Source organism: Stigmatopora nigra, chromosome 15, assembly GCF_051989575.1.
Source record: "Stigmatopora nigra isolate UIUO_SnigA chromosome 15, RoL_Snig_1.1, whole genome shotgun sequence".
NCBI classification, from domain to species: Eukaryota; Metazoa; Chordata; class Actinopteri; order Syngnathiformes; family Syngnathidae; genus Stigmatopora; species Stigmatopora nigra.
In genome coordinates this window covers 9,463,927-9,470,590 of record NC_135522.1, presented here as the reverse complement: position 1 = coordinate 9,470,590, position 6,664 = coordinate 9,463,927, and the positions used below count along the sequence as shown (strand labels likewise).

General features: G+C 38.8%; 1 protein-coding gene across 4 annotated transcripts in view; it reads left to right on the top strand.

The window, feature by feature from the left end:
• Positions 1 to 4,873: 4,873 nt before the first annotated feature.
• The window catches only part of tnrc18 (trinucleotide repeat containing 18), a 50,578-nt gene continuing 48,787 nt past the window's right edge, over positions 4,874 to 6,664 (top strand). For 3 of the 4 annotated variants that reach the window (XM_077734018.1, XM_077734017.1, XM_077734014.1), the window contains exon 1: positions 6,474 to 6,622. The gene's annotated coding sequence lies outside the window, so the exon portion shown is untranslated. Of the gene's footprint in view, positions 5,037 to 6,473; positions 6,623 to 6,664 lie in introns of those variants that run through there. The other variant, XM_077734015.1, reaches the window with a different exon arrangement.

The window sequence follows — 6,664 nt, the reverse complement described above, 5'->3', positions numbered from 1 at the left end:
CATGCTTTTTTTCTTTGAGTCATTCCAAATGTCTAACTGCATATTACACACGAATTCCAAACGGTAACTGCATTGTTCAGACACGTATTTGCCTCTGTGAAGGCTGCCCAGTGGTTGGTGCATACTTAACATGGTGGTAGTATCGCTTGTATGTAAATTATGTCTGGGTTTTTTGTACTTTCAGCCTTAAAAATATCTTGGTCCTTTTTATTTTTTTTTTGTTTCATGCAAAACCCAGTTGTGACCTGTTCTTCTCCCCCCTGTTGGCAATTACATCCTGGGGTGGTGGGGCAAGGGGTCCAGAGGTGGTGGGGTGCCAGACAAGTACACTGACTATCCCAATAAAGTGCACATGTGTTCAGACCAGAAAATGTGTTCTGTTCAATTTATTATTATTTTTAATGTGCGTTGACACTTAACTTTTTTTTTTTTTAGGTACTCTTTGAGTTTTATTTTTGTGGTGTACTGATTCGTATGCTGCATATCTAAATCTTTGTCCTAAGCCTAAACTATCATTTACTGATAATCTAACTATTTTTCTTTCCAGCACCCAACTTGTATGAGTACTTTGCAGGATGTATTTAACTTGAGTTGTAGAATACATCAATACTTTGATGAACTATATATCCCAACTGAATTTAGGTGCAAAAAAAAGTTCATACATGTAGTAATATCAATTTGAACTCACCAAGCAATGCTTAAACTAGCATTTCCTATCATTCAATTTACTTAAGTTCTATATATATATTTTTTTTAACCATAGCTCTGAAAAGAAAGTAACTAGACCAGGGTTATATTGACACCTTGCAGTACATTCTAGATACCAAATTGAACTCCTGAAAGATGAGTTGTATTCCACTTTTCGCATCTCGTTTATGTATAACAAACAACGACAGACAGGGTATTTGCATAGCCCCTTCAACAACACAGCTCATTAATCAGACTCCTCCATGCAGCTTTTATAAACTATGGTCCAACTGCTGCAAAGTGGAACATCATGATAAATGACTACTCGATTTCCTATTTGAAGAAGCAAATGAACATGAGTGTGCATACTTTAAAGATTTGCGTGTCAAGCTTTTATGCCTTCCGTGCATCTATTATGGAAAGATGTATGCAAGCATTGAGTTACCTTTACTTACATGCTCTGTGAAATGACTTAAGCATTGGAAATGTATTTTATTCCACTGCAGCCCTGCCGCCTTGTATTTCTGCTGAGATTGCTTCCCTCTGATATCCTTTTACTGCCTTGCCAGCAAAAACACGGGGAGTGCAATTTGCTTGCTGGGTGTTTGATCAACTGTAGTGTATTTCTGATGTGATAGTTCATACTTATACATATTTCAAAGATTTTTGGGGCTGTTTATCAGCTTGCAAGGCCTACTTGGCCATTGACCTGCGATGCATGCAGTACTCATTTTTCCCAGCAGATGTAACTAATACTCCGCACAAACGTGTTTTAAATGTAAACTCTGAGCAAGCAAATAGCTGATAGAGTGCCTTCTGAAAATAATACATCATTCTACTACTGTTCCTCATCCTCTATCTTCAATAGTGTTCAGAAGTACACTGAATGTGAACATACTCCCCCTTGGAAAAAAAATGCAATTGATTGACAGGAGCAGATGAGAGTTTTCCCCTCACGATGGTTAAACTGAGGAAAAATGTCAGAATTTTGAATAACAGACCAAAGCTGTGTACTTTCCCTCTTTCCATACACCCTTTTATTTATATCCTCAGCAAAATGAGGGACATATATTGCATTAACAGAGCTACTATAACTTCAGAATTTCACTTGGCCAGCAGGGGTAAAAAGTGTATGACCAAATATTGTTTCATATTTTCCATGCAGAAGTCAATAGAATAAAGATGTAAAATATCTCCAGGATCATCTTTTTTTTTACTCATTGGGAGAAATCACTATTTATGCTCTCGTTTCAGTGCCATAGACGTCCAATCCCTTTTTAATGGGTGTTTAAATAGACTGGACGTCTAATGCCATCACTGGCAGCCAATGAGTTAAAAACAAAAGAACACAGTATCCAAAATGAAATGTTTTTTTTTTGGTCTTAAGGTCTCAAGGTACACACATGATGATGTGTTATGGTATGTACACATTTTATCCATCTCAATCTTTTAGCCCGCTTGGGATAATGTTATCTTGCAAGATTCCCTAATCTTCAAATATCTCATTTCTTGTTATCATTAAAAAATGGAATTAGGATTAGGGTAAAAATGTGATGCAATTGTGTCTTAAAATCCTGGGGTTTAGGGTTTGAATCTGATAAGCCATTTGGCAGTACTCCATGTGCTTGAATGAGTTTTTTTTTAGATAATTCAGCTACATTCTAAAAACCTTCAGGTTAGTTTGGCCCACATTCCATTGTGCTTACCTTACCAAAAGTTAGTAGGGGTTATGTTACAAGCACTAATGTCGCTCAACTGGGAACAAATGTCTTTAATGTAGATTGAAATTAGAGTATTCATTGTTTTGCAGATGGAGTGACAAAAAAAAATAAAAACAATCATTTACTGCAGCAACCTCACTACTGAATGGATGTCAACAACACTAGAGAATGTTTGGTTCAATTTAATAGATTGCTTATGGCTCTTAGTTATTTAGTCCTGATCATTCGCAGTTGAGTGTCTTGATTATTGCGGCTTTTCATGGTTAAAAGCAGTGAGCTGGAAACTGTAATATCTATCTGTTGCCTAGCAACAACAATAAGACAGTAATCGAGTCAGCATGTTGAACATAATTAGAGAAAGAAAAAGGATTGTGAAAATAGAGGAAGCACAAATATAACAGCAAACTAAATGGGAAACTCCAAAACACTGAAAGAAAACTAATGTGTAAATAGTACCATGTTAGAAAGCTTGCAGATACTTTTGAATACATAAATGTACAACAGTATGGGGATATAACAATATATTGATATGATATGGCAATACTCATTGTCCCAAAATGTTATCGTGCACAATCAATATGTAGTTTTAAATACTAAATGTCACTGTTTAGTTTAAAAAAACAGCTGGTGACTACCAACATTTTCCACTAGATTCAAAACTTTCCACTGGAAAAGTTTTTTATAATGTTGATAAAGACACTGTTTTGTTTACAATAATACTCCAAAAATATATTGTTGCTTTATTAAAATTTATTGAATTAACTGACATTTTCTCATCATGTGTGAGAAAGATAAACATTTTTGACAGATCGCCTATAAAAATTCAAAAACATATTTATTTATTATTATTATTTTTTCTCTTCAATTAGTAGTTTTATAGTAGAATATGATCACTTGATTTCCTGATCTGTGTCTCCATAATTATTAATTGACATAGTTGTTATGGTCAGCCTTGTATTGCAAATCCTATCATATTATTGCATTTGTGTGTCCTTGTACTTTGACAATTTTCTGTTATTGAGGAGACCTATCTTTTCTCAGAGTAACACATCCAGAACAGGAATACACGACTCAAAAATAATAACACTTCACTGCATCCAGACTAAAACCCCATAAACTACAAAAATCATAAAGCCGATTGAATATCTCTATATAGTTTTCTAACATGACCGAGTCAATGTGTATATATGAGATCTCAGTGCCCCAAATACACACATACACACATTAGTACTACCACCACACCCACTTCCAGTAAAACCCTGCAAGGCACCATCCTGTGATTGACAGGTATCCCATGAGACCAGTTCTGTTTGTTGAATTGCTTCATATGAGGGGGGGTTAGTGTCACTCATGACCGAGTGTCGCTTTTATCATACTGGTATGACTTTTTATTCTTTGTGTATCTCTCAACCCATCGGAAACCTACAATTAAGCCTTCTTCAGATTAGTCGTGCTGCAATGCAGTGGTACTTGCCTCTAACATAACAGTATGGACTGAAGCATGTGATGCTGAAGGATTTAGCCCCATGGGCATGCAAGCACTTTTTCTGTAAGTCTATAAGGGAGCGGAATGGGTGGGGTCACCTCAAAGATATGCTATTTATTGCCTCACCAGTGGTTGAGGAAAATAAGTGTGAATGTGTCTCTTTTTTTGGCTTTATTATGAAGTGAAGGGATGGGAGCTTATGCAGGGGACACATCTTCATGTATTTATTTATTTATACCTTCTTTCCAGAGAGCAGTGAACCCCCAACTGAATTAATCAATGCTGTCTCTATGCTGTGTCCCTTGTGGGTTTATGCAGCCACATGCCCAATCAGATATTCTTGTCACTCACTCTAATCATTCACAATGTATTGACCAAAAGCCTCCACAATATTATTTCGAGGTGTGATTCGATTAAGGTAGAATTGGTAATGAATGTGGATTTTGTGTTGCTTAGGTTGTGTTTTTTTTTTTTAGTTCCTGGCATTAAAAATACAGGTGTGTGTGTGTGTGTGTGTGTGGGGGGGGGGGGGGGGGGGGGGTTACTGGTTCTGCAGCATTTGTGGCTATCATGATTAATGGGATTTCATTCTGTAGGGTAGAGAAACCAGTTTGTCAAATAAAGAATAGAAGATATGCTATGTTTGGTGTAATCATTGAGATGTTTTTTTGACATTACATCATGTAACAAGTGATGTTTTGGATCACATTGCATGAATCCATCGTGTGCTGAGAAGGTTACATGGTTGCCATCCTTCACTGCGGAATTCATAATGAAATCATAGGGGTATTAAAAGGGTATTTTTGCTCACAAATAACACTTAACTGCAAATGATGAAAACGTCCTATATTCTTGATTGTTCTCAATGAAATCAGATCCGTAAACCACCCATCTCCAAAAGTGGAGATAGACCCCCACCACCGCTGTAATATTTGACAAGAAAAACAAGGAGAAGATGAAACCTGCCACATGCTTGTGGGGTGAAGAGAGCAACAATGGGACTCTAATCTGCACCCATTGTCTGGATTCTCGGTTGGAGGGAGCAGAACAAAGGACACTTCGGTCCCCTCGGAGGGCTCAGCGCGGGACATCGCGCACATCTGATTCCAGTCTGGGCACTCCCTCCCCGGTTCCCGTCGAGGGTGAGCGTCGCCATCGGGGCTCCGGATGATGGGCTTCTACCTCTACCGCAGTACCGTGGTATAATGTCCTTTTCCGGACTAGTGGTGATCTTATAGAGCGCGTTTATATGTTTGGGCTTGTCTATCCATCCGTTTATTGACGAACCAGGATGCGGTTCTCCTTTCGTGGAGAAGTAACCTCCTGGTTTACTCTACCGGAGGATCGCCTTGAAACCGACACTACCAAGAGAGGAGGGGCTGGAGGAGTCATCCGTAAAGGGGGGTTATATGGGCAGCTTGAAACCGTGCTGGATTTTTTAATCAACATTTGTTGGAACTGCGTAAAGCGCACTCGCACAGCTTCGGAGGCTGTGAGAAGGACGGAAGGATAGGGGGTGATGTTTCGGGGTCCCCTCGCAGCTTAGATTCTTACATAAGGAAAATAAGGACAGTTTCCGTCTCTTCTGATGCAAATTTGAATGCGCAAAGGAGGCAATACGGCGTCGCACAACCTTCTTTTGGCCCGATATGGGACATTTGCATCACGAAAGCATCGTTGGATAAAACCTGAAAAGCAGTCAATGAGGTTTAGCATATTCCTCTTTACTATGATAAAGACCCTTGCATGGCTTAAGTTGAATTTAGATGACTCGACAAATATGCAGACGGAATGTGCGCAGCGTATTATCATAATGTATTTACATAATATTATTGTGTATATTTATAGCCATGGAAGAAAATATTAAACCATCCCAGGTTTCTTGTTTATTTTCAATGCAGTATACAACCAAGTGTACAGTGCAAATTCACCAGATATTTCTCATGTTTTTTTTTTTGACAAAAACATTTTTAAAATCATTTACGCTCTACACTGGTCCTGAAAAACACCCCAAAACAATCCAATATTTGATTAACCTTTAGTTATCACACATAAAAACTGACAAGAAATGAAGGGGGGAAATGATGGTCTATTTTCCACCATTACTATATATAAACCCACATAATATTTAATTCATGCATGGAATAAAACCACTTAAACATTGATTAATGCCGTCACAGTATGTGACGTACACTACCTACAAGTAAATCATATTAAAAACAATAGAACATTTTGCTCTCTCTACTATTCAAATAGCGAGTGTGGAGGTCTTTTTGCGACCTACCCATTTTTCCAACAACCAGCCAAAGCTCCAGCACCCCCACAATTTTAAGCAGTCTGCGCAACGGACAGACAGAGAAGGAGAGAAAAGAGACCTTGAAACGGCCGTGCCTTTCTCGCTCCATAATAGCTTTTATAGTGCTGGTAATATGCCAGCGTTTGGAATTTGATCGGCGTACGTCTTAGCCAATCACTGAGGGGGGCGGGGATTAGTGAGGGGGCGGGGCTCGTAAACAATGCTATGTTTCATTGCCGAAGAGTAAACGGACGAGACGAGGGCTCTCTCTCTTTTTTCCTACCCCCCCCATTTAGCCCCCCCAGATCACCTTCAAGCGAGACAGCAATGGACTACAGCAGTTTTCCGAGCAACTTGGACTCACTTTGCGAGCCTAGTTGGCATTTTTGAACCGCGTCCTATGCCTCCCTGATAGCACCCTTCCCTTTCCAAGTAAGCGTTTTGACTTTGTTTTTCTACTTCGATTCTGTCGCC